The sequence below is a fragment of the Somniosus microcephalus genome, chromosome 12 (genome assembly GCF_052327205.1).
Source record: "Somniosus microcephalus isolate GS21.2 chromosome 12, FLI_Smic_1.0, whole genome shotgun sequence".
Classification (NCBI taxonomy): domain Eukaryota; kingdom Metazoa; phylum Chordata; class Chondrichthyes; order Squaliformes; family Somniosidae; genus Somniosus; species Somniosus microcephalus.
In genome coordinates this window covers 81,844,910-81,872,672 of record NC_140998.1, presented here as the reverse complement: position 1 = coordinate 81,872,672, position 27,763 = coordinate 81,844,910, and the positions used below count along the sequence as shown (strand labels likewise).

General features: G+C 45.6%; 1 protein-coding gene across 4 annotated transcripts in view; it reads right to left on the bottom strand.

Moving 5' to 3' along the window:
* LOC147109357 (F-box only protein 34-like) overlaps positions 1 to 27,763 on the bottom strand; it is a 64,823-nt gene that overhangs the window by 11,560 nt on the left and 25,500 nt on the right. Inside the window, exons 2-4 of one of the 4 annotated variants that reach the window (XM_086003234.1) lie at positions 9,916 to 10,094; positions 8,880 to 9,033; positions 5,491 to 5,582 (exon numbers count right to left, since the gene is read on the bottom strand). The gene's annotated coding sequence lies outside the window, so the exon portion shown is untranslated. Of the gene's footprint in view, positions 1 to 5,490; positions 5,583 to 8,879; positions 9,034 to 9,915; positions 10,095 to 10,830; positions 14,434 to 27,763 lie in introns of those variants that run through there. The other 3 variants (XM_086003236.1, XM_086003233.1, XM_086003235.1) reach the window with 3 other exon arrangements.

Here is a 27,763-nt window from a genome sequence, read left to right as displayed (position 1 = left end):
ATTGCACAGCAAATGGGATAGAAAATGATAAAAAGGCGTCAGTACTTCTAAATCTAATGAGCGCAAAGACATACGGGCTGTTACAAAACTTAATCACTCCAGCCAAACCAAAGGACAAGAATTTTAAGGAAATTGTTGATACCCTACAGGAGCACTTAAACCCAACACCGCTGCTGATAGCAGAATGATTCAAATTCTTCAAGAGGAATCAGCACAAGAATGAAAGTAACGCTGATTACCTCACCGAATTAAGAAAGCTATCAAAGCACTGCCAATTCGGGGCAGGACTGGCAGATTCTCTTCGAGACAAATTCGTCTGCGGTCTCCTAAGTGAAGGAACACAGAAAAGGCTGCTTTCTGAGAAAGATTTGACACTGGACAAGGCTTTCAGTATGGCTGTATCATACGAAGCAGCCGCAAGAGGAGCTGCAGAGATACAGCAAAAGACATAGGACTTCGGCACCCATGAAATGACACAGGGTTTCGAGAGATGTTATCGCTGTGGCAGATCCACCCATGACCAGAGGGACTGCTGATTCAAGGACAAAGCATGCAGGCAATGCGGAAAGATTGGACACATTGCACGGGTATGCCGATCTGGACAAAAAAAATCCACGGACAGAAAAAAAAAATCAATAAAGTACAGAAAGGTACAAATGATGACCGACAGTAGCTCCGAAGACCAGAAGAACGATAGCGACTCCGGAAACAAGAGACTAAGCTGTCTCAAATTACATAATGTAATTGCCAAAGAAGATTACCAGACCATTTGGGTTACCCTCACGATAGCAGGGTCCCCAGTTAAAATGGAGCTAGATATAGGATCAGCTCTGACCGTCATAAATCGACGGGATTACGAGCGGCTATTTCCGCATATACCTTTAAAAGACACATCCATTATCTTGAAAACATATACGGGGCAGAAAGTATACCCCAAAGGAAAAATAAGGGTGCCTGTTGTATACAACGGCAAGGAAATACAAAAGTTGTATTTATACGTTCTACAAGATGGTGGTCCACCGCTGTTGGGACGTGAGTGGATCAGGAAAATACATTTAGACTGGCACTCCATTCAGGCACTGACGGTGACCAGTAAGGAAAAAAACGATGATGACGTCATACCTGAACGATTAAAAGACATCTTGGCCAACGCCAAAGAAGTGTTTCAAGAGAAACTAGGAACCTTAAAAGGCATCACCGCCTCAATAAAAGTGGAAGATGCGGCAATTCCCAAGTTTTTTAAGGCAAGACCGGTGCCATACGCAATTCGTCCAGCAGTCGAGGCAGAGCTGGAGAATTTGGAAAAGGCAGGCGTATTATCCAAAATAGATTGGAGCGAGTGGGCAACACCCATCATCCCAGTCATGAAGAAAACGTTGAATAATGATAAATCTGAAGAACAGAGAAAAATTCACATCTGTGGAGACTTCAAGGTGACTGTAAACCCAGTCCTTCACACGATACAGTATCCTCTTCCGAGGATAGAAGATATTTTCGCCTCACTATCCGGAGGGAAACGTTTCACCAAAATTGACTTGGCACAGGCATATCGACAGATGGAGGTTGAAGAGGCCTCTAAAAATTATCTCACGATAAACACACACAAAGGCCTGTACCAGTACAATCGACTGGTTTTCGGAGTAGCATCCGCTCCAGCTATCTGACAAAGAGCTATGGAGCAAGTCCTCCAAGGGATTCCGGGAACTCAATGCTACCTAGACGACATCCTTGTAACAGGAGAAAACGATAACAAGCACCTTGCCAATTTGGAGCAGGTTCTCACTGGGCTGAGAGAACGGGGCCTATGAGCAAATCGCCCCAAGTGCGAATTTTTCCAGAATCAAATATCATATTGTGGCCACATAATTAATAAGGAAGGGTTGCATAAGTCACCTGAAAAAATTGAAGCGGTCATAAAAGCCCCAGCACCTGAAAATGTTTCACAATTAAGGTCGTTCCTGGGATTAATAAATTACTATCATAAATTTCTACCGAACTTATCAACTCTTCTGCACCCTCTTAATGAACTGCTACAAACAGGAGTAATTTGGAAATGGAGCGAAGACTGTAAACGTGCCTTCCATAAATGCAAAGACTTAATCACGTCCAAAGAAGTTTTGGCTCATTACAACCCATCACTGCCAATCAGACTGGCATGCGATGCATCCCCTTACGGCATAGGAGCAGTATTATCGCATAAATTCCCTGATGGCTCGGAACGTCCGATAGCTTTTGCGTCACGCTCATTGAACTCAGCTGAGCGTAACTATGCCCAAATCGACAGGGAAGCACTCAGCCTGGTATGGGGAGTGAAGAAATTCAACCATTACCTACACGGACAAAAATTTACCTTGTTGACTGATCATCAACCCCTCATCTCCATATTCAACCCTAAAAAGGGTGTTCCCATTATGACAGCGCAAAGGCTACAGAGGTGGTCCCTTTTTCTAGGGGCACACCAATATAACATAGAATACAAAGGATCAAAACAGCATGGGAATGCTGACGGTTTATCACGCCTACCGTTGCCAATGGTAGAAGAAGCACCTACCGTAGACCCAGTGGAGATTTTCCACTCTACCATAGTGGAATGTCTACCAGTAACAAATTCTGCCATTGAAAGGGAAACGAGAAATGACCCGACTCTCTCACGGTCTACGATTTAACAGTGAAGGGATGGCCAGCACATGGCGAACCACTGTTGTCAGCATTCTCGCAAAGAAGAGAACAGCTGTCAGTGTGCCGAGGAACCTTGATGTGTGGATCCAGAGTGGTGATTCCACCCAAACTCCAGGATAAAGTGCTAAAGGAGCTTCACAAGGGGCATCTGGGTGGAGTGAAAATGAAGAACCTAGCCAGGGCGTTTGTATGGTGGCCAGGTATCGATGGAGACATCGAAGAAATGACCAAGAGCTGCCTAGGATGCCAGAAGGTCCAAAACGCTCCACCACAAGCCCCTCTACATCCATGGGAGTGGCCCTCATCTTCATGGCAAAGGGTACACATCGACTTTGCTGGTCCATTTATGGACTCAATGTTCTTAATCACGGTGGATGCACACTCCAAGTGGCCGGAGGTAATAAAGATGTCCTCCACCACCACGGAAAAAACCATCACAGTATTAAGGACCATATTCGCCAGGAATGGGCTGCCTGAACAGATCTGTTCTGATAATGGACCGCAATTTGTGTCCGAAGAATTCAGGAAGTTCTTAAAAAACAATGGGGTTAAGCACTACACGTCCGCTCCATACCATCCCGCCACCAATGGATTGGCTGAAAGGTTTGTCCAGACCTTCAAGAAGGCCATAAAGGCCATGGGTAATGAAGACATAAAACTTCAGCATAAGGTGGATAACTTCTTGTTTGCATACAGGAATGCAACACATATGGTTACAAACCAAACTCCCGCCATGATGTTCTTTAATAGAAGCCTAAGATGCCGGCTGGATTTGATCAAGCCAAACATCAGAAGGGACGTGGAGAACCAGCAATTTCAAGGCATGAATGAAAGGCCAACAAGAACCTTCCAGATAGGTCAACAAGTTTTGGCCCGGGACTACTGTACCGTGAAATGGCAGCCTGGAACTATTTGCACACAACTAGGACCGCTGATGTACACCGTGGACATTGGAGAAAGCATAATAAGGCGCCATGCTGACCAGATCATAGAGTCACCCGAAAAGGGACAACCTACACCACAACTCTATACGCCTAATGATGAAGTAGAGATACCCATAGTATCTACCTCCGATCCGGTGATACTGGAACCAGATGAACCCGACACTGGCATTCAAGCCGAATTAGCCTTGCCAAAAGAACCTACTACACCACCGAGGCGTTATCCGGACCGAGTCAAGAAGCCTCCAGAGAGACTGACTTATAATTGATTAACTGCAGCAATGTGTAATTATTGTTCTTGTAACATGTAATTAATGATTACTTAAAATATGATGTACTGGTTGGCTAAAAGGGGAGGAATTGTAGTGTATGTGCCTTTAAGAGCCCCCTGTGTACTGTAATGCCGGTAATGGCCACTCGGGCTATATAAGCCTGTATATTGTGTTGTATCAGTTAGTTCACCGCCAGACTTTGTTCAGTAAACACCTGTGAAACTAACTCCTGCCTTCAGTGTCTCTATTAACACACGGATACAACAATAACGGTCAGCGGTGAACGAACGGCGCTCGTTGTTCATTAGGCTTACAGCTGCCCACAGACATTTCGTGGACTTTTGCATGGCAATTTATGGTCATCAGGAGTCTGATATAGCACAGCACCCTCTACAGAGGATCTGGGACCTGTGTGAATGGGGGAAGCAACAGCGTGTCTCCTCAACCAATCAGTTTGAAGAATCCTCACTTAGGCACGTACAGTCTAAAAATGAAGTGTAAATTGGAATATTTAATTCAATGTAAAATCATGTACAGAAAGCAAGAGAAAAAGAGATAAAAGAAACAGTAAAATAAAAACATTCTTTTACTTTTTATTTTTATAAAATCTCCAACAAACATTAAATCTGAAGGAATGAGAGTCCACTCTTGTATAAGTACATTTTCAGTGCCAGAGAGGTTGTTTGGCAATAATTAAGACTTACCACACCCATAAAAATTCACTTACACTTGAATGGATAAGCCCTAATTTTTTCTGGTGTGTTTAGTGGGTATCTAGTGGAGTACCACAACTTCACGCCCTTCATGTGTTTGAATGCCAAGTCTCTCGGTGGGGTACCGGTGCAGCGAAGCTTGTGGAGGAGCAGGACAACTCGGACAGTAACTTCCTGAATCCACGCTTAACTGCACGAGGACGCCGGAATTTGCTGTCCGATTTACTCCATAATAAGTGAGTGCTGTTAGCCTCACCATCATTCTTACCACAAAATCCAGGCCATTATAAAAGGATTTCTTTAATATATTCATAGCAAACAGGCAATCAGTGAAAAAGTGGAACACTTAAAGGATTTCAAAGAGGATGTTATATCAAGTGACCAAAGAATGGCAAGTTGCTAAGATCCTAAGAAAATCAAATGCAACTGATGAGCAGGATGAACCCATTGGTGGAAGCATAAGCTCAGCATCCAGTAGAATACTTAAGGAAGTAGAGTGTCCATCAGAGTTCTTTGAGATATACCTTGTGGACAGGAAGAACTTTCTGGATGTTGTTTATTTAGATTTTAGTGCAGCTTTTGATATAGTGCTACATAGGAGATTGGTACACAAAGTTAGAATGCATGGTGGAGTGTATCTGAAGCAGAGGAAGCAAAAGGTACGAGGAGCTGGACTGGCATGGAACAATGTAACTCGTGAGGTGCCTTGGGAATCTGTGCTGAAGCTGCTGCTGTTTATAATGTACTGAAAATGATGGAGTGGGAACAGAAACAAAACTCTCCAAGCTTGCAGATGATACCAAAACTGGGCGGAACTGTAAACAATCAGGAACAGGCTGATCAAATACAGACGGACCAAGTTTGCAGGGTGCTACTGCTACATACCGTAAAATATGGTCTTTTACATCACACCTTCATGTCTCATTTGGAGTCATAAACGTATCAAAACCAACTTGCACAAGGGAACAAGAGTTTACCTGGTGAAGAGAGGTGAAAGTCACTAAACAAAATAACAGTTGTCATTTAAAAAAAAAATTGGTAGACAAAGGATTTGGGGGGGTGGGGGCGGAAACTATGTCGTTAGAAGATGCACCGATACCAGTTTTCATTATAATATACAAACTCTGTACAGGAAAAGTGTCAAAAAGATGCCAACAGACCCCAGGGACACATCGTGTCAATTTAATGATTTTTGGGAGTTATAGCCCAACTTTTATCAAGTTCAGCAGAATATTTGATATTTTCAACCTTCCCCCATCACACCCAAAAGTAATTCTAATGTCCTTGTAAGAGATCATGGAAAGTGATCTATGGTGTCTGTTTGTATGGAACAGTAGTTACTCAAAAGGACAAAGATGGAGGAGAGAAAAAATTATAAAAAAAGAGAGATTTTTGGAAGATTGTGGTTCAGATATCATAAAACTTAAATTTATATAACACCTTTCACATAATAAAACATCAAGATCTTTTTACAGGAGGAAAGGTGGAGAGTAAACAGGAATTGGGAGGTAGAACAGCTTGTATGCAGGGTGAGGTTGAAACAAAAAATAAAACAAAAAAAGGTGACTCAACCGTGGCTAACAAGGGAAATTAGGGAATAGCATAAGATCCAAGGAGAGGACATATAAATTGGCCAGAAAAAGCATCAAAACTGAGGATTGGGAGCAGTTTAGGATTCAGCAAAGGAGGACAAAGGGATTAATTAAGAGGGGGGAAATAGAATATGAGAGTAAGCTTGCAGGGAACATAAAAACTGACTGTAAAAGCTTCTATGTGAAGAGAAAACAATTGACAAAATCAAACGTAGGTCCCTTGCAGTCAGAATCAGGGGAATTTATAATGGAGAACAAAGAAATGGCAGACCAATTAAATACATACTTTGGTTCTGTCTTCACAAAGGAGGACACAAATAACCTCCCAGAGATGTCGGGGAACATAGGGTCTAATGAGAGGGAGGAACTGAAAGAAATCAGTATTTGTAGGGAAATGGTGTTAGGGAAATTGACGGCATTGAAGGCCGATAAATCCCCAGGGCCTGATAATCTACATCCTAGGGTACTTAAGGAAGTGGCCCTAGAAATAGTAGATGCATTGCTGGTCATCTTCCAAAATTCGATAGACTCTGGAATAGTTCCCATGGATTGGAGGGTAGCTAATGTAACCCCACTATTTAAAAAAGGTGGTAGAGAGAAAACGGGGAATTATAGACCGATAAGCCTGACATCGGTCGTGGGGAAAATGCTAGAGTTCATTATAAAAGATGTAATAGCAGAGCACTTGGAAAACAGTGACAGGATCGGACAAAGTCAACATGGATTTACAAAAGGTAAATCATGCTTGACTAATCTACTGGAATTTTTTGAGGATGTAATTGGTAGAATAGATAAGGGAGAACCAGTGGATGTGGTGTATTTGGACTTTCAGAAGGCTTTCGATAAGGTCCCGCATAAGAGACTAGCGTGCAAAGTTAAAGCACATGGGATTGGGGGTAAGGTACTGACTTGGATAGAGAACTGGTTGGCAGACAGGAAGCAAAAAGTTGGAATAAACGGGTCTTTTTCCGAGTGGCAGGCAGTGACTAGTGGGGTACCGCAGGGATCGGTCCTAGGACCTCAGCTATTCACAATATATGTTAATGATCTAGACGAGGGAACTAGATGTAATATCTCCAAGTTTGCAGACAACACAAAGCTGGGTGGGCATGTGTGCTGTGAGGAGGATGCCGAAAAACTCCAGTATGATTTGGACAGGTTGGGTGATTGTACTGCATCTGCCATGCATCTGCCCAATGTGGATAAATGCGAGGTTATCCACTTTGGTGGCAAAAACAGGAAGACAGATTATTATCTGAATGGCAATAGATTGGGAAAAGGGGAAGTGCAACGAGACCTGGGTGTCCTTGTGCACCAGTCGCTGAAGGTAAGCATGCAGGTGCAGCAGGCGGTTAAGGCGGCAAATGGTATGTTGGCCTTCATAGCAAGAGGATTAGAGTACAGGAGCAAGGATGTCTTGCTGCAGTTGTACAGGGCCTTGGTGAGACCACACCTTGAGTATTGTGTGCAGTTTTGGTCGCCTTATCTGAGGAAGGATGTTCTTGCCATGGAGGGAGTGCAGCGAAGATTCACCAGACCGATACCTGGGATGGCAAGAATGATGTATGAGGAAGGAGTGGGTCGATTGGGCTTATAATCACTAGAGTTTAGAAGAATGAGAGGGGATCTCATTGAAACTTATAAAATTCTAACAGGACTAGACAGACTAGATGCAGGAAGGATGTTCCCGATGGCGGGGGAGTCCAGAACCAGGGGTCACAGTCTAAGGATAAGGGGTAAGCCATTTAGGACTGAGATGAGGAGGAATTTCTTCACCCAGAGAGTGGTGAACCTGTGGAATTCTCTACCACAGAAGGCAGTTGAGGCCAACTTATTAAATATATTCAAGAAGGAGTTAGATATATTTCTTAAGGCTAAGGGGATCAAGGGATATGGGGAGAAGGCAGGGACAGGGTACTGAATTTGGATGATCAGCCATGATCTCATTAAATGGCAGAGCAGGCTCGAGGGGCCGAATGGCCTACTCCTGCTCCTATCTTCTATGTTTCTATGAACGAGGACAGGTGGATAGAGGTGAAGGGGGGGGGGGGGGGTGGTGCATGGATGGAGAAAGGTGAATTTAGGTGGAGGTTGAAGTCACGCAGGATAAACATCACTACGGTGCAGAAGCTGAGGAAATCAAGAATGGCATTTCAGCAAGACTTGGTACGGCACTACGGTATGGCTAACAGAGAGCCCAGACTTATGACAAGTACAGTAACACACTGGGGCACGGGAAAGGAAAGAAGAGAGATTACAGATAGCAAATGGATTGGTGCTATACTAATTAATTTTCCTTTTAAACAGATCGGTTAATATTTCATATTCTCCAGAGCTGATATTTCATTAAATTGTAAAAAAGTTGAAACTAGGTTGATTGTCTCTCAGAATTATAAACCAAAGCCTTCCAACAAATCTTCAATATTTACATTTTCATTAGGTCAGTATCACTGTGATATTTTAAATTCCACAAAGCAATGAAATTAGGTATATGATTTATCCAGGAAGGTTTTAAACAATTTGAAAATCCTGCAAACCTTGCAGATTACTGCATCAACTGAATATATGGCTTTCAAACTGTGCTGTCAAAAATACCTAATTACACTTGTAGAATGGCAGACAGGGTGTTCGAACATTTTAGATTATATTCACTGGGGGGGGGAAAATGTAATCTCTAAGCACCTGTCCTTCACAGCTCTGGTATGGAACCCCCTCTTTCCCTCCAAAGTATTACGACCAACGCATCTCTGTATTAGCTCACTTGCTAGCAGCAGTGATGTTTAAGTGGGGCTGGACTAAGCCGAGATAGTCATTTCTTCTTTCATTTCTTGGCACACTTACAAGAACAAGAGTAGAAGAAAGGATATTTTAAAAAGGAGACACATGACAAAGGACACAGAAGCACAATGGACAGGAAAAGTGGAAAGTACCCGATCAACAACGTGTATTTATATAGCGCCTTTAAAGTAGTAAAATGTCCCAAGGTGCTTCACAGCAGCGTTATCTGTCACCGAGCCACATGAGGCTTGGTCAGAGGTAGGTTGTAAGGAGCGCCTTAAAGGAGCACGGAGATCAGGTAAGCACTTAATCACAAATGCACAGGACATGTGGGAATCCATTAACGTCACACCCTGGTGCAACACTTATAAAAGCCTCTTACAATTGCTGTTGATTTTTATGCACAGTTGTTATATTTCACAGTGTCAGTGTCAGCTGTGGCTCAGTGGGTAGTACACTTGCCTCTGAGTCAGAAGGTTGTGGGTTCAAGTCCCACTTCAGGGACTTGAGCACATAAAGCTAGGCTGACACTTCAGTGCAGTGCTGAGGGAGTGCTGCACTGTTGGAGGTGCCGTCTTTCAGATGAGACATTAAACCGAGGCCCCATCTGCTCTCTCAGGTGGACGTAAAAGATCCCATGGCAGTATTTCAAAGAACAGCACGGAAGTTATCCCCGGTGTCCTGGCCAATATTTATCCCTCAACCAACATAACAAAAACAGATTATCTGGTCATTATCACATTGCTGTTTGTGGGAGCTTGCTGTGTGCAAATTGGCTGCCACGTTTCCCACATTACAACAGTGACTACACTTCAAATAGTACTTAGTTGGCTGTAAAGCGCTTTGAGACGTCCGGTGGTCGTGAAAGGCACTATATAAATACAAGTCTTTTTTATTTTCCAACGTTGTTGTCACGTGAACATAAAATGTAGTTACTTACTGTTTGGCTTAATGAAACACACACTTTGTTGCTCTTGTATAATCTGGCATTTACTAATATCCTCGCCAGAGGCAATTCCAAAGTAAGGCACGCCGTCACTTCCTTCACTGTTTCCTACATCCTGAGACCTGGCATGGCTTCTTACGACAAGGTCTTACCACATCATCTTTAGAAATAAACTGAAAAAGAAAGCAGGAAATAATGTTACATTATGCATACAGAAATACCAAAACCAATTCAGTTTTGTTGCACACAAATGCCAGTTCTCTCTCACCTTTGTCTATCGACTATATATAAAAATCTACAGACAGGTAATAAAGATTGCCAATACATGAATGAAAGTTTTATTACCACTATTAATTTATTTATACTAGAAGGAAACAAGATGCTACATTTTCAGTTCCATGGAAAGTTACAAGTGCAATTTGGAAATTAGTTCACAGCTACAACATATAAATTCAACTACTCAGGATACCAAATAGTACTGTATCAATTGTTTAAAAATAACTAGAATTCAAAATTAATCTTCAAAGAACAGACCAGCATTCGCCACCTCCTTCTCACAACCAACTGCTCCTAGCTAATGAAATAAATATATACATGCAGCACAAGAAAGCAGCAATGGCAACAGTGCAAAGCATGAGCTCAGTGAAAAGGGTTTGATTACTGAAGCACAGGCTGCCAGCAGATTGGTTTACATTGCACTCTCTGGAGACCTGGAGGAACAAGACAGCATTTCACAACTAGAGCAAAGGAATGTCACACCATATTATTCAAGACATCTAGTCTTGATTTAACTACAAGTGCAAACTCTCTATCCAAGAAATACATATCGACTGATTTCCATTAACTAGCTACAATCACATTTCTGTAGTGCAGTATACAGCAATGCAAAATACTTACTGAGCAACTCACCTTATGAATTCACCTTAAAAAAGTCTCTTCAGACAAACTCGGGCAAGATCGACAGGCGCATGCCTAAAATGATCCAATAGAGCACTACACATCTATATACGGCTCAGCTGGTCAGTACTTAATGTGCTACACAAAGTGCCTCCCAGCAGGCTGATTACATTCTTGTTACTCCACCCACAACTCAACAAAAATAGGCAAGCCTTCTTGGGCCTGGAATTTCTCAGCAGCAGCAGCAAACTGATAAATGAAGGCCCAAACCTGCAAAATGTTGGCTAATGGCTTAGTTTTAGGCGTAACCCTGAGCCGGAGACAAAGATTAACTGCTCGGTCAGCCGGCTCTCATAGCAATGCACCATTAACTGCTTACGCATCCAGCCAATTTACCAAAGCACTATGAACTATTAAAGCAGATAGAGAACCAGCAAACATTTCCTGCTGATGATATATATTGTGAAAGAGTGAGACGAATATAAAAGTAGTAACAGTGTTCATAGTTGCTTTGAGTATGTCCCAATAAAAAATTAGCACAAGTATAATTTTGATTTAATTTAGTTTACTGGTCTTTTTACCTCCCTCCTCTCCAAAAGGCAGAATTCATAATGCAGTACAATCCCATGCACATCAGCAACCCTCTGATACCTCATCTATTGGAGCAATTTTTAATTTATGAAAATCGAAAAGCAAGTGCCCGCAGGGTATTTAACCATAGGTGGGGAGGAAGAATGGCATCACAGCTGAGCTCAATTCTGTCCTTATGAGACATTAATTAATGCATGTACACTTTCAACGAGAGAGAGCTTTCAAGAGGAGTAATTTTCTCATTTCTAGCCTAGAGATGTTGAGGATCAAACAACAGCACCATCCCAAAGTTTGCGCAGCTAACTCAGCATAGAGCACAGACTGAACCGAGGACCTTCCTGGCTGCATGGCTCAGCATAACAACATTTGCTCATCTGGGGAAATAAAGGGTACTACCTCCATTTTAAGACTGCCCACTTATGTCACACTTCGCAATTCAGAGAGAACATAAGAATTAGGAGCAGGAGTAGGCAATACGGCCCCTCAAGCCTGCTCCGCCATTCAATAAGATCATGGCTGATCTTTGACCTCAATTCCACTTTCCTGCCCAATCCCTATTGCCCTCGATTCCAAAAATATATCTATCTCAGCCTTGAATATACTCACAGACTCGGCATCCACAGCCCTATGGGGTGGAGAATTCCAAAGATTCACAACCCTCAGTGAAGAAATTCCTCCTCAGCTGAGTCTTAAATGGCCGACCCCTTATCCGGAGACTATGATTCAATGAGATCACCTCTCATTCTTTTAACCTCCAGAGAGTATAGGCCCAATCTACTCAATCTCTCATTAGGACAGCCCTCTCATCCCAGGAATCAATCTAGTGAACCTTCGTTACACCGCCTCTAAGGCAAGCACATCTTTCCTCAGATAAGGAGAAAAAAAACTGTGCACAGTACTCCAGGTGTGGTCTCACCAAAGCTCTGTACAATTGTAGCAAGACTTCCTTACTCTTGTATTCCAACCCTCTTGCAATAAAGGCCAACATGCCATTTGCCTTCCTAATTGCTTGTTGTACTTGCATGCTAACTCTCTGGCCACAATTTTGAAAATTCTCTAAACAAGGCTCAAATTCTAGAACCTGTATTCATACTTATTTCTGTGTTTCCAGATAACTACGATGAAATCGATTGCTAAATTCAGCTCTAGCTACTGTACACTAAAACTGGCTTTTCTTGCTTTAGTTCTGTAAAACAATTTAGTCAAGGAACTTACCTGAAAATCCATTTATAACACGGAAATCGCTCTCTACATAAACTAATAGATTTTAATCAAAACACCCCATATTATATAGAAGTTACAACGTGGAAATAGGACATTTGACGCCAAAAGCCCATGTACATCCACTGCATTTCACCCATCTACCATGTCTATTACCACCACAAAGAATTCTATGAGGTTTGTCAAGCATGATCGTCCCTTTGGAAATCTGTGCTGGCTAATCCTATTTTTTCTTCATCTAGATGCATAGTAACTTCATCCTCAATTAACTAACATTGTCCCTACTACAGATGTTAAGATAACTGGCCTGAAATTACCCAGATTAGCTCTGTTCCCCTTTTTAAAAATGGATACTACATTGGCCACTCTCCAGTCCTCCGGCATATATCCACAATCAATAGAGCCCTGAAATATACCATGGCAATTTCTTCCCTCATGATGTATCCCATCATTCCCTGATTCGATATCTTCCTTTAACTTAACCAACAGCTAAAATGTTCCTTTTTTTCCATTATAATATTGCTCATCTAGCTCTCAACCACTTCAGGATTCACCTTTCAAATATCTTTCTCTTTAGTCAAGACCGATGCAAAGTACTTATTAAACGCCTCCTCCATTTTTTGATCATCCACAAACTGACATTTCAGAGTCTCACTTCACTATTAACAGTTCTCTTTTACTGATATATTTGTATAAAACTTTAATGTTGCTTTTCATTTTTTTTAAAATTTCCTCATAACTTCTTATTTTCTCATATTCTCCTTCAGTTTTGTCCTCATTATTATGATAGCCCTCATAGGCCCTCTTCAATTTTAATTGGGTTCAACCGTCTTTATTCATCCAAGGCATACTGAAACTACTAGTCAGAGTTATACAGCACAAAAAGAGGTCCTTCGGCCCATCGTGTTCGCGCCGGCCATCAAGCCCTGTCTATTCTAATGCCATTTTCCAGCACTTGGTCCGTAGCCTTGTATGTTATGGCATTTCAAGCGCTCATCTAAATGCTTCTTGAATGTTGAGGGTTCCTGCCTCTACCACCCTTTCAGGCAGTGAGTTCGAGATTCCAACCACCCTCTGGGTAAAAAAGTTTTTCCTCAAATCCCCTCTAGACCTCCTGCCCCTTACCTTGAAACTATGCCCCCTGGTTATTGACCCCTCTACTAAGGGGAAATGTTCCTATCTACCCTATCTATGCCCCTCATAATTTTGTACACCTCAATCAGGTCCCCCCTCAGCCTTCTCTGCTCTAAGGAAAACAACCCCAGCCTGTCCAGTCTTTCTTCATAGCTGAAGTGCTCCAGCCCAGGTAACATCCTGGTAAATCTCCTCTGCACCCTCTCCAATGCAATCACATCCTTCCTATAGTATGGCGACCAGAACTGCACACAGTATTCCAGCTATGGCCTAACTAGCGTTTTGTACAGCTCCATCATAACCTCCCTGCTCTTATATTCTATGCCTCGGCTAATGAAGACAAGTATCCCATATGCCTTTTTAACCACCTTAGATCCCTGAAGGCAGCAGGACAGGTAGATATTTACATGCACACCAAGGTCCCTCTGATCCTCTGACCTTCCTAGGGTCCTACCATTCATTGTGTATTCCCTTGCCTTGTTAGTCCTCCCAAAATGCATCACCTCACATTTTTCAGGGTTAAATTCCATTTGCCACTGTTCGGCCCATCTGACCAACCCGTCTATATCGTCCTGTAGCCTGAGGCTTCCCTCCTCGCTATTTACCACTCCACCAATTTTCGTGTCATCTGCGAACTTACTGATCATACCTCCTACATTCATATCTAAATCATTAATGTACGCTACAAACAGCAAAGGACCCAGCACCGATCCCTGCGGTACACCACTGGACACAGGCTTCCAGTCACAAAAACAACCTTCGACCATCACCCTCTGCCTCCTGCCACTAAGCCAATTTTGGGTCCAATGTGCCAAATTGCCCTGGATCCCATGGGCTCATACCTTCTCCTGAGAAGGGTTTCTACTGTGAAAACAGAGAGTAGGACACTTGAGCTCCCCATCAGCCACCATTACAGTTTACCATTCCCCAAGCCTGGCGTTCAACAGGTTTCAGCCCTGCCTGCTGCTTGTTCGCCATCCTACCTGTAACTTCCCCTCCTGCTCAGTCCCAGGCTATTGCCCCACTATCCACAAACAACGCCTTGGAAAATGTAAATTGATAATTATCACTAAAAACTTCTCCTGAGAAGGGTTTTTAAGGTCTACAACATGTGTGTTTAACAAGACATATCAAATTTAAAAAAATGAGGGCGCATTTGTTTCAACAGATTTAAGTTATGAAGTGTGAATTGCAGGGAAAGTCACAAATGGACTCAAAACATATGCTTTTCCAGCATTGGCCATTACAGAAGTGACCAAAGACTAAAACCCCCAGCTGAATTTCTCCTCCCTAGCCCAAGGATACAGAGGCCAACTGTAACACCTCTATTGCAACCCTGCTGCGATCAGCTAAGCCAACACAGATCATGAATCAGATCATACCTAGAGTACTGCATCCAATTCTGGTCACCCAGACACAAGGGCGGAGGCAGTGCAGAGAAGAGGCATAAAGTTGATCCCCAGTGTCAAAGGTCTGAGTTGCGAGGAAAGACTGGAGAAGCTAGGCTTTATTGCTTGGCTGGAATGGCAGTGTCTGAGAAATGATCTTGTAGAAGTTTACAATATAGTTAACAGAATGAGGAAGGTAGATCTGAAAAATTACTTTAAATCAAATTGCATGGGTCAGATAAGGGGGTCACAGATTCAAATTAATACGGTGCGTGCTGATTCAATGCCTGCCTTCAAGAGGGAGCTGGACCGGTTCTTGGACGGGGCAAAGATCGCATCATATAAAAAGGGGAGAGGAAATTTCCAGATATTCTTTTCCCCTTACTGGCCTTGGGTTCCCCCCCCCTTTTTTTGCCTCTCCCGGGAGAATACATGGCTGCGGGAGGGTAGGTAGTAGCTGGTCAGAACGCTCCAAGCATTGTGAATGTGGGACAGGCTTGATGGGCCAGCTGGTATTTTCCTGACCCTGATTTTCATATATTCGTATCCAAAATTACCTTATGAACATTATGCAAATGAAAATTTGACTGAAAAATGCTTTAGTCAATTGCCAGTTGTACGGACCATATATTTTCTTTATAGATTAATCACACTATTATCCACATTATCAATCACGATTAATGAGACACTCTCCTCTAAAATTGTTGATAATTTAAAATTTTACATTGGTCAAGAAAAAAATGTAAAGCTGTCATTATGCACTTATGCTCAGGGTTTGTGCTACTGTAGTTTCCTTCATTTTTAGTCCAAAATAATTATTCTGTACCTTGGCAACCACTGTTTTTAAAAAAAAAAACAATGTTGCTCCACAGTCCTGTGTGCCAATTTCTCCTCTGCTAGCTCATTCCTCACCTTTCTAAAATCTGCCCTAATCCAATCTGGTGTTCCAGTTGTTATACTGATTTTTTCCCCCCTTTCAAATTGGCTCTTAAACCATTTCATATTGTGGTCATTACTCCCACGTTGCACACCCACATTTAGCATATCTACCTGATCTATTTCATTACTCAACCTGATGTTTTAGCGCCTCCGCCCTTGTCGACACATTAGGAATTCCGTGCCTTCGCTCCATTTACTCCCTTTCTGTCCCAATCGATAAGTGGGTAATTAAAATCTCTCACAATTGTTATGCCTACTCATTAATCTGACCACAAATTTTCTCTAATTTCTTTCCCACAATCTGGAGGTGTGTAATATACCCCTACTAATGTAACTAGCCCTTTCTTACCTTTGAGCGCCAACCATATTGACTATCTGCGCCCATTTCTTGCCTACATCAACGCTCTCTACAGCATGTATTCGCTATTTTACTAATATTGCCACTTCACTATTCTCATCTTTTATATCCCTCCTAAATATATTATATCCCCAATAGTTTTTCCCCCCATTCTTGTTTGCAGCCAGGTTTCTGTGAATGGTATTAAGTCTAGATCTTCCTGTAAAATAATTGCCCCAGTTTGTTTCCCACAGCCTGCGCATTGCAATACATGCAGTTTCTTTAAACACTATCCTTTTCTCATGTTTTATTTGTCTATTTCCTTTACTTCAGTGTTTCTCCCATTTATGACTAGTCCATTTGATTTTATTCCTCTACTCCATACCCTCTTGCTAAAATGATTTTATGCACGAATATGCTCTTCTTTATCAGCTGATCCTGGTTGGTTTTATTTTCACAGCGCTCCCCCACCCACCACCCCGCCCCCGACATGCCAATCTCTTTGTACATTTTTGTTTTTTTAACACTCAGAAGCACACTCCACTTTTATGCAATTGAACCCATTTGCCTCACTTACAAACAGATCAGAATAGCTTTTGATCACAAACCAGCCAAACAACTGAAGTTTTCCAGGTTTGATGCTCAATTTGAGTTGAGTTAACTGTTCACGGCTGGGGTGGCAGCTGGGACATTACCAATGGCCTCAACATTGCTGGCTGCACCAAAGGGTTGAGGGGGGGAAATCATCAACGTAAGGTTCCCGTTTCTTGCTGAAAGCGTGCGCCAGTGCATGTCAGCTAAGGACACAATGAGGCTCTGTTGTGATATGGCCATGGTCAAACAGACTGCTACTGACTGTTCCCCACCCGCCCAAGCCCCGAACTCACGTTTCTCTCCGATCTCTCTTCACAACCTCTCCGCACTCATCTTGTCCATGAGACCCACTTCCTGCTACCTCAACCCTATTCCCACCAAACTGCTGACCACCCAACTTCCTTTTCTGGCTCCCATGTTAGCTGACATTGTTAACGGTTCTCTCTCCTCAGGTACTGTCCCCCTCTCCCTCAAATCTGCCATCATCACACCTCTCCTCAAAACAACACTTGACCCCTCCGTCCTTGCAAACTACTGCCCCGTCTCCAACTTCCCTTTCCTCTCCAAAGTCCTTGTACATGTTATCGCCTCCCAAATCCGTGCCCATCTTTCCCGCAATTCCATGTTTGAATCCCTCCAATCAGGTTTCTGCCCTTGCCACATACCAAAACGTCTCTCATCAAAGTCACAAATGACATCCTGTGTGACTGTGACAAAGGCAAACTATTCCTCCTCGTCTTGCCTGCAGCCTTTGACACGGTTGACCACTCCATCCTTCAACGCCTCTCCACCGTCGTCCAGCTGGGTGGGACTGCACTCGCCTGGTTCCATTCTTATCTATCTAATCGTAGCCAGAGAATCACCTGCAATGGCTTCTCCTCCCGCTCCCGCATCGTTACCTCTGGAGTTCCCCAAGGATCTATCCTTGGCCCCCCCCTCCTATTTCATCTACATGTTGCCCCTTGACGACATCATCTGAAAACACAGCATCAGTTCCCACATGTACGCTGACGACACCCAGCTCTACCTCACTACCACTTCTCTCGACCCCTCCACGGTCTCTAAATTGTCAGACTGCTTGTCCGACAGCAGGTTCTGATGAGCAGAAATTTTCTCCAATTAAATATTGAAAAGACCAAAACCATTGTTTTCAGTCCCGCCACAAACTCCGTTCCCTAGCCATTGACTCCATCCCTCTCGCTAACATCTGTCCTGAGGCTGAACCACACTGTTCGCAACGGCTATTAATCCAGAGACACGAGTTCAAATCCCACCATGAAACTATCGGATTGTCGTAAAAACCCATCTGGTTCACTAATGTCCTTTAGGGAAGGAAATCTGCCGTCCTTACCTGGTCTGGCCTGTATGTGACTCCAGACCCACTGCAATGTGGTTGACTCTTAACTGCCCTCCGAAATGGCCTAGCAAGTCACTCAGTTGTAACTAACCGTTACGAAACGTAATAAGAATAAAACTGGACGGACCACCTGCCATCGACCTCGGCACCGGCTATGGACACAGCAATGGCACACCCAGCCCAGTCGACCCTGCAAAGTCCTCCTCACCAACATCTGGGGAATTGTGCCAAAATTGGGAGAGCTGTCCCACAGACTAGTCAAGCAACAGCCTGACAGTCATACTCACAGAATCATACCTCTCAGCCAATGTCCCAAACTGCTCCATCACCATCCCTGGGTGTGTCCTGTCTCACCGGCAGGACAGACCCACCAGGGGTGGTGGCACAGCGGTATACAGTCGGGAAGGAGTGGCCCTGGGTGTCCTCAACATTGACTCCGGACCCCATGAAATCTCAAGGCTTCAAGTCAAGCTGATTAACGCCTACCGCCCTCCCTCAGCTGATGAATCAGTACTGATCCATGTTGAACACCACTTGGGAGAAGCACCGAGACTAGCAAGGGCACAGAATGTCCATCACAGAGTGGCTCGGTAGCACCACTACTGACCGAGCTGGCCAAGTCCTGAAGGACATAACGGCCAGTCTGGGCCTGCGACAGGTGGCGAGGGAAAAAAACTATTTGACCTCTTCCTCACCAATCTACCTGTCGCAGATGCATTTGTCCATGACAGTATTGGTAGCAGTGGCCACCGCACAGTCATTGTGGAGACAAAGTCCCGTCTTCACACTGAGGACACCCTCCATCGTGTTGTGTAGCACTAACACCGTGCTCAATGGAATAGATTCAGAACAGATCTAGCAGCTCAAAAAAGCTGGGCATCCATGAGGCGCCGTGGGCCATCAGCAGCAGCAAAACTGTATTCCACCACAATCTGTAACCTTATGGCCCGGCATATCCCTCACTCTACCATTATCACCAAGCCAGGGGACCAACCCTGGTTCAATAAGGAGTGTAAAAGAGCATGCCAGGAGCAGCACCAGGCGTACCTAAAAATGAGGTGCCAACCTGGGGAAGCTGCAACACAGGACTACATGCATGCTAAAAAGCAGAAGCAGCATGCTATAGACAGAGCTAAGCAATCCCACAATCAACAGATCAGATCAAAGTTCTGCAGTCCTGCCACATCCAGTCGTGAATGGTGGTGGACCATTAAACAAGTAATGGGAGGAGGAGGCCCCATGAATATCCCCATCCTCAATGATGGCGGAGCCCTACACGTGAGTGAAAAAGACAAGGCTGATGCATTTGCAACTATCTTCAGCCAGAAGTGCAGAGTGGATGATCCATATCAGCCTACTCCCGAGGTCCCCACCATCACAGAAGCCAGTCTTCAGCCAATTCGATTCACTCCACGTGATATCAAGAAACGGCTGAGCGCACTGGATACAGCAAAGGCTATGGGCCCCGACAACATCCCGGCTGTCATGCTGAAGACTTGTGCTCCAGAACTAGCCGCGCCTCTAGCCAAGCTGTTCCAGTACAGCTACAACACTGGCATCTATCCGACAATGTGGAAAACTTCCCAGGTATGTCCTGTCCACAAAAAGCAGGACAAATCCAACCCAGCCAATTACCGCCCCATCAGTCTACTCTCAATCATCAGCAAAGTGATGGAAGGTGTCATTGATAGTGCTATCAAGCGGCACTTACCCACCAATAACCTGCTCACTGATGACCAGTTTGGGTTTCGCCAAGACCACTCGGCTCCCGACCTCATTACAGCCTTGGTCCAAACATGGACAAAGGAGCTGAATTCCAGAGGTGAGGTGAGATGAGAGTGACTGCCCTTGATATCAAGGCAGCATTTGACTGAGTGTGGCATCAAGGAGCCCTAGTAAAACTGAAGTCAATGGGAATCGGGTGTAAAACGCTGCACTGGCTGGAGTCATACCTAGCACAAAGGAAGATGGTTGTGGTGGTTGAAGGTCAATCATCTGAGTATTGTGTGCAGTTTTGGTCACCTTATCTGAGGAAGGATGTTCTTGCCATGGAGGGAGTGCAGCGAAGATTCACCAGACTGATACCTGGGATGGCAGGAATGACGTTTAGAAGAATGAGAGGGGATCTCATTGAAACTTAGAAAATTCTAACAGGACTAGACAGACTAGATGCAAGAAGGATGTTCCCAATGGCAGGGGAGCCCAGAACCAGGGGTCACAGTCTAAGGATAAGGGGTAAGCCATTTAGGACTGAGATGAGGAGGAATTTCTTCACCCAGAGTGGTGAACCTGTGGAATTTTCTACCACAAAAGGCAGTTGGGGTCAATTCATTAAATACATTCAAGAAGGAGTTACAGGAAACTTTTTTTTATCCGGCACCGATGTGGTGCCAGTTCATCAAAAATTCCAGATAACCGAAAGCTATAGTAAAAGATACGGAGAGCTCAGAGCTTCATATAAAGCAACAAACCCTGTTGCTTAGCAACAGGTTCAGAACAATGGCCACAAGTTCCAAGCGTCTCTGTAGCTTAGAAACAGCTGCAGCCACACCCTTGCACAGCAACAGATCGAGGAAGGCAAGTAGAATATGAAGTAAAACTTACCTGAAGCTACTCCTGAATTTTGCCGGTTAACCGAGATTTCCGGTTATTTAGGTGCCGGTAAATCGAAAGTTTCCTGTAGATATATTTCTTACGGCTAAAGGGATCAAGGGATTTGGAGAGAAAGCAGGGACAGGGTACTGAATTTGGATGATCAGCCATGATCTCATTAAATGGCGGAGCAGGCTCGAAGGGCTGAATGGCCTACTCCTGCTCCTATCTTCTATGTTTCTATCATAGCCCCAGGACATCGCTGCAGGTGTTCCTCAGGGCAGTGTCCTAGGCCCAACAATCTTCCCTCCAACATAAGGTCAGAAATGGGGATGTTCGCTGATGACTGCAGTGTTCAGCGCCACTCAACTCCTTAGATAGCATGCAACAAGACCTGGACAACGTTCAGGTTTCGGCTGATAAGTGGCAGGTAACATTCGCGCCACAGAAGTGCCAGGCAATGGCTATCTCCAACAAGCAAGAGTCTAACCACCGCCCTTTGACATTCAACGGTATTACCATCACCGAATCCCCCACCATCCAACATCCTGGGGGGTCACCATTGACCAGAAACTGAACTGGACCAGCCACATAAATACTGTGGCAACAAGAGCAGGTCAGAGGCTAGGTATTCTGCGGCGAGTGTCTCACCTCCTGACTCCCCAAAGCATTTCCACCATCTACAAGGCACAAGTAAGGAATACTCTCCATTTACCTAGATCAGTGCCGCTCCAACAACACTCAAGAAGCTCAACACCATCCAGGACAAAGCAGCCCGCTTGATTGGCACCCCATCCACCACCTTAAACATTCACTCCCTCCACCACCAGCGTACCGTGGCTGCAGTGTGTACCATCGACAAGATGCACTGCAGCAACTCGCCAAGGCTTCTTCGGCAGCACCGCCCAAACCCGCGACCTCTTCCACCTAGAAGGACAAGGGCAGCAGGCACATGGGAACACCACCACCTCCAAGTCACACACCATCCTGACTTAGAAGTATATCGCCGATCCTTCATTGTCACTGGGTCAAAATCCTGGAACTCCCTACCTAACAGCACTGTGGGAGTACTTTCATCACACGGACTGCAGCGGTTCAAGGCGGCGGCTCACCGCCACCTTCTCAAGGGGAATTAGGGATGGGCAATAAATGCTGGCCTTGCCAGCAACGCCCACATCCCATAAACAAATTTAAAAAAAACAAGAAACAAACCTTGGTGTCATATTTGACCCCGAAATGAGCTTCCAACCACATATCCGCAGCATAACTAAGACTGCCTATTTCCACCTCGTTAAATCCCCCATCTCCGCCCTTGCCTCAGCTCATCCGCTGCTGAAACCCTCATCCATGCCTTTGTTACTTCTAGACTTGTCTATTCCAACACACTCCTGGCTGGCCTCACGCATTCTACCCTATGTAAACTTGGTCATCCAAAACTCGGCTGCCCGTATCCGAACTCGCACCAAGTCGCGTTCACCCATAACCCCGGTGCTCGCTAACCTACATTGACTCCCGGTTAAGCAACCTTGTTTTCAAATCTTTCCATGGCCTCACCTTCCATGGTGGAAAGGTTTTGGGGAGTCAGGAGGTGAAACACTTGCCGCAGAATACCTAGCCTCTGACCTGCTCTTGTTGCCACAGTATTTTACTACCTAGGCCTATTTGTACCGGTTAAGAGTAATTTGTAGAAGAAAATGTTGTCAAGTTTTGTAAACTGAGCCCAGATTTGTTCTCCAGTTAAGGGACTTGACTGCAAATACTAAATAACTTGGTGTTGTATTAAAGAATTTGACAGGCTCCTAAACCTTAGATGCCAATGCACTAAATACAGCAGGTATAGGGGCTGACGTGGTAGTTTTTTTTAAAGACAAAAAATGGGGATTCTTTATCAGCATAACCATTGACATTGATGATTCTCATCCTTGTTTTCAAATCCCTCATGGCCTCACCTCTCCATAGCTCTGTAATTTCCTCCAGCCCCACACTCTTTCCCCCCCCCCCCCCCCTCGAAATATCTGCGCTCCTCAAATTCCGCCCTCTTGAGCATCCCTGATTATAATCGCTCAACCATTAGTGGCCGTGCCTTCTGTTGTCTAGGCCCTAAGTGCTGGAATTCACTCCCTAAACCCCTCTGCCTCTCTTTCCACCTTTAAGACACTCCTTAAAACCTACCCCTTTGACCAAGCTTTTGGTCACCTGCCCTAATTTCTCCTTATGTGGCTCGGTGTCAAATTTTGTGTCTTTTAATACTCCTGTGAAGCGCCTTGGGACGTTTTACTATGTTGAAGGCGCTATATAAATACAAGTTGTTGATGTTGTTGTCAAAGCATACAAATAGAATAATGGCCTCTTTGGCCAAGTACCAGAGGGCAAACAGTACCCAGCAGGAAGTCAAAGAGGAAAGAAAACAGAGACAATCAGCAAGAATAATATTTAAAAGCTTTGTAGATATTCTCTTTCAACTATGCATTTTGAAAATAAAGTCTCAGGAATAAAAATAATTATAGGAGAAACACCCCAACAGGTATATTAGTGCAAAGAGTGAATTGGGACAATCCCACAAAAACACTATGCAGTTGCATTGGTTTGAAACCCCTCCTCCTCAAAGATAGATACATTTTTTTTTATTTGTTTGTGGGATGTGGGCGTCATTGGCAAGGCCAGCACTTATTGCCCATCCCCAATTGCCCTTGAGAAGGTGGTGGTGAGCCACCTTCTTGAATCGCTGCAGTCCATGTGGTGAAGGTACTCCCACAGTGCTGTTAGGGAGGGAGTTCCAGGATTTTGACCCAGCGACAATGAAGAATCGGCGATATACTTTTAAGTCAGGATGGTGTGTGACTTGGAGGGGATCTTGGAGGTGGTGGTCATAGAGTCATATAGCACAGAAAGAGGCCCTTCGGCCCATCGCGTCCGCGCCGGCCATCAAGCCCTGTCTAATCTAATCCCATTTTCCAGCATTTGGTCCGTAGCCTTGTATGCTATGGCATTTCAAGTGCTCATCTAAATGCTTCTTGAATGTTGTGAGGGTTCCTGCCCCTACCACCCTTTCAGGCAGTGAGTTCCAGATTCCAACCACCCTCTGGGTGAAAAAGTTCTTCCTCAAATCCCCTCTAAACCTCCTGCCCCTTACCTTGAATCTATGCCCCCTTGTTATTGACCCCTCTACAAAGGGAAAAAGTTCCTTTCTATCTACCCTATCTATGCCCCTCATAATTTTGTACACCTCAATCAGGTCCCCCCTCAGCCTTCTCTGCTCCAAGGAAAACAACCCCAGCCTGTCTGGTCTCTCTTCATAGCTGAAGCGCTCCAGCCCAGGTAACATCCTGGTGAATCTCCTCTGCACCCTCTCCAAAGCAATCACATCCTTCCTATAGTGTGGCGACCAGAACTGCACACAGTATTCCAGCTGTGGCCTAACCAGCGTTTTGTACAGCTCCATCATAACCTCCCTGCTCTTATATTCTATGCCTCGGCTAATGAAGGCAAGTATCCCATATGCCTTTTTAACCACCTTATCCACCTGTTCTACTGCCTTCAGGGATCTACGTACATGCACACCAAGGTCCCTCTGATCCTCTCTTTCCTAGGGTCTTACCATTCATTGGTGTTCCCATGCGCCTGCTGCCCTTGTCCTTCTAGGTGGTAGAGGTCACGGGTTTGGGAGGTGTTGCCGAAGAAGCCTTGGCGAGTTGCTGCAGTGCATCTTGTAGATGATACACACTGCAGACACGGTACGCCGGTGGTGGAGGGAGTAAATGTTTAAGGTGGTGGAGAGGGTGCCAATCAAGCGGGCTGCTTTGTCCTGGATGGTGTCGAGCTTCTTGAGTGTTGTTACAGCTGCACTCATCCAGGCAAGTGGAGAGTATATCATCACACTCCTTGACATGAATCAGTCATTCATGAAAGAAAGACTTATGAAATAATACTGAGCGGCCTGCGGGTGGCGCTGTCCAGGGAGAGTATAAATACTCGGGCACGGGCCCAGCTTGCGCAGGACATTCTTAACAGGAACTAGTGAAGGACACAACTAGACCTCCATGTTGTAAAACAGTTGATTAAACTGACGTAAGAAAACTACTAGGCACTTGGTCTAAGCATTAAACAAAGCTTTAATCAACTGTTTTACAACACTCCTTACTTGTACCTTGTAGATGGTGGAAAGGCTTTGGGGAGTCAGGAAGTGAGACACTCGCCGCAGATTACCTAGCCTCTGACCTGCTCTTGTTGCCACAGTATTTATGTGGCTGGTCTAGTTAAGTTTCTAGTCAATGGTGACCCCCAGGATGTTGATGGTAGGGGATTCGGCGATGGTAATGCCGTTGAATGTCATGGGGCGGTGGTTAGACTCCCGCTTGTTGGCAATAGTCATTGCCTGGCACTTCTGTGGTGCGAACGTTACCTGCCACTTATCAGCCCAAGCCTGAACATCGTCCAGGTCTTGTTGTATGCGGGCATGGACTGCTTCATTATCTGAGGAGTTGTGAATGGCACTGAATATATCTACCCTTTACACAAGTCAAGAAAAATGTGACAAAAATCTTTCCCACTCCCTCCACGTACATCACACAGAAAGACATGCAGGGCACAATAGCTGAAAGACATCAGCTCCAAAACACTAAAAAATCAGCATTCTCCCCCAATCTTCGACACAAGTCAGTCACAATTCAATGTCTTAATTCACACTTTACTAATGAAGTGTGTCTCTGGTCGCTTTACATTAAAAAAACATTAAATTCCTAAAAGCAGGCTCACCTATAAAGGGAGTTCAGCCAACATGCTCATACAGTAAGGTGTTTTAATTTTAGAAACATGCTGCTGCTTGGTGGCAATATGAAGGGCTAGCTGGGGAGCCCCGCGTTGCGAGGGCAATTTTGGGGCGCTTGGTCTCCCTGCCCCTGTGTGTCCCCCCTCTCCCTGTCATGTCCTCTCCCTGTCCTATCCCTCCCTCCCCTCTCCCCCTCCCCTCCCCCGCTCCCCTCTGTCCCTCTCTCCGGCCCCTCCCCCTGCCTAGCGCCTGAGGTCCGGTGCCATTGCGATAGCGGCCGGGCCGGGACAGACCGGAGCTGAGGTCCCCCGCGTATCGCGCGGCTGATGGACGGCCGCTGCGGGCGGGCGGCGCATGCGCTGTCAGTGCAGGCGGCGCGAGCCCCCTGCGATTTCCCGAGGCTCTCCCCCACCCCCGCGATTTCCCGAGGCTCTCCCCCCCCCCCCCCCCGGCGATTTCCTGAGGCTCCCCCCCACCGCGATTTCCCGAGGCTCCCCCCCACCGCGATTTCCCGAGGCTCTCCCCCACCCCCGCGATTTCCCGAGGCTCTCCCCCCCCCCCGCGATTTCCCGAGGCTCTCCCCCCCCCCCCCCGGCGATTTCCCGAGGCTCTCCCCCCCCCCCCCCCCGGCGATTTCCCGAGGCTCCCCCCCCCTGGCGATTTCCCGAGGCTCCCCCCCCCCCCCCCGGCGATTTCCCGAGGCTCCCCCCCCCCCGGCGATTTCCCGAGGCTCCCCCCCCACCCCGGCGATTTCCCGAGGCTCTCCCCCCCCCCCCCCCCGGCGATTTCCCGAGGCTCTCCCCCCCCCCCCCGGCGATTTCCCGAGGCTCTCCCCCCCCCCCCCGGCGATTTCCCGAGGCTCTCCCCCCCCCCCCCGGCGATTTCCCGAGGCTCTCCCCCCCCCCCCCCCGGCGATTTCCCGAGGCTCTCCCCCCCCCCCCGGCGATTTCCCGAGGCTCCCCCCCCCCCGGCGATTTCCCGAGGCTCCCCCCCCCCGGCGATTTCCCGAGGCTCTCCCCCCCCCCCCCCCCGGCGATTTCCCGAGGCTCTCCCCCCCCCCCCCCCCGGCGATTTCCCGAGGCTCTCCCCCCCCCGCGATTTCCCGAGGCTCTCTCTCCCCCCCCCCCCCGGCGATTTCCCCGAGGCTCTCCCTGCCCCCTATTAAATTGTTATTTAATTCCCTAACACATCATTAAAATATTTACCTTAGTTCCCTAACACACAGAAAGTGCGGGGGAAAAAATTGTGAAAAATCAAGATGGCGGCCACTCACCTCGGTTCAGAAGGATAAGGCCCGCCCACACACGCACCGATTGGTCGACCGGTCAGGTCACCGAAGCGTAGGATTGGTCAATCGTCGAGTCACTCGACACTCAACTGTAGGAAGGAACCCGCCGTCCGATTGGTGGACCTCGACGTCACACGGTCGCTAATGAGATGCTAATGAGCGGAACGCTGAACGTTTTTGGGATACCGCGGGCGGGATTTTTGTCCGGCCGAAACGTAAATACGCCTATGACCGGTCCGGAATCGCAAGCTTTCTTTTGAGGCGACGCGCGCGTCGGAATGCTCTGTAACTTTCAAACGTATCGAGAACAGACAGACAGACATCGGGACAGACAGAAGAGCCGCTTTATATATATAGATACTTTAGTGTAACAAAATGTCAGCTTTGTACCCAACCAGTGAATTATGCCAGATCAACCAGATTTAATCAACTTGTGGCAGACTGTAAAAAAACGGTTTATGGGCCTGTTAATTTCTGAATTTATTATAACCTAGACTAAAGGAGTAAACTGAAACTGCTGAAAATGCACATCAGGTCATTCAGCATCTGCAGAGGAAAGACAGGTAAACATTTTGGCAGTGTATCCTTCATCACAAACCAAACTCTTTTCCCTTTATAGGTATGAATTTCCAGCATTTTCTGTTTTTATTCCAGATTTCCACCTTATGCAATTTTTTTCTTTAAGGATTAAACATCTGGAGTTTTTTCAAAGCTACAACAGGTCTAATAGAATAAG